This window comes from Buceros rhinoceros, unplaced genomic scaffold, assembly GCF_000710305.1.
Source record: "Buceros rhinoceros silvestris isolate BGI_N320 unplaced genomic scaffold, ASM71030v1 scaffold36280, whole genome shotgun sequence".
Classification (NCBI taxonomy): Eukaryota; Metazoa; Chordata; class Aves; order Bucerotiformes; family Bucerotidae; genus Buceros; species Buceros rhinoceros.
The window spans coordinates 11,890-12,540 of record NW_010390806.1 but is presented as its reverse complement, the minus strand read 5'-3'; the positions used below and the strand labels follow the sequence as shown (position 1 = coordinate 12,540).

The 651-nt window shown below is 41.0% G+C and overlaps 1 protein-coding gene across 1 annotated transcript in view; it reads right to left on the bottom strand.

The window, feature by feature from the left end:
• Positions 1-651, bottom strand: part of LOC104496139 (cysteine-rich hydrophobic domain-containing protein 1) — a gene marked incomplete at its 5' end in the record, with an annotated part of 9,061 nt that overhangs the window by 3,019 nt on the left and 5,391 nt on the right. The window lies entirely within an intron of this gene.

Below are 651 nucleotides of genomic sequence, written 5' to 3'. Positions count from 1 at the left end.
AGTGAGAGCAGTTACCTATTTTCATACCCCAAATCCCTCATCTCTCTATGGAATCTAAATAACTTGTGTCTGACAAGTCAAACAGGGATTCGCATTACTGACTCCACGATGGCACTCTGAACTCTAACACAGTCCAGCATTCCCACGCACAAAGCAGAACGATCAGATCCAGCTTCAAAAGACTTGACCTGTCAGTCACAACAATTAAAAATAGATAAATATATAAACCTTTCCTAACTACTCAAAAACCACCCCCTAGAATTAGTCTGCATACAAACTTTTGCAACTACTACATCATCCTTCCAACCCAGCCAGCCCCATTCTGTGCATCTAAGTCTGCAAACACGGGCAACAACTACCACTGAAGCGTTAATGCAGTGACAAAAACTCCTTTCACCAAAGCAGCAAAACTAAGGGACAGGAAGTGGAGAGGACCTGATCCTGCTGCCTGTGCCTAGTCACAAGAGCTAAATTCATTAAACCATTGCAAGGTTTGGAAAAGGAGCAAATAAATAAAACATCTGCTTCCTGGCCATTCACCTTGCCATGCACTAGAGTCAGAAATCATCAGGGTCTGTACAAAAGTTAGTCATGTAAGAACATAATTTAACATTGAGATTATTTTACAGAAGGAATGAAAAAACTCACAGA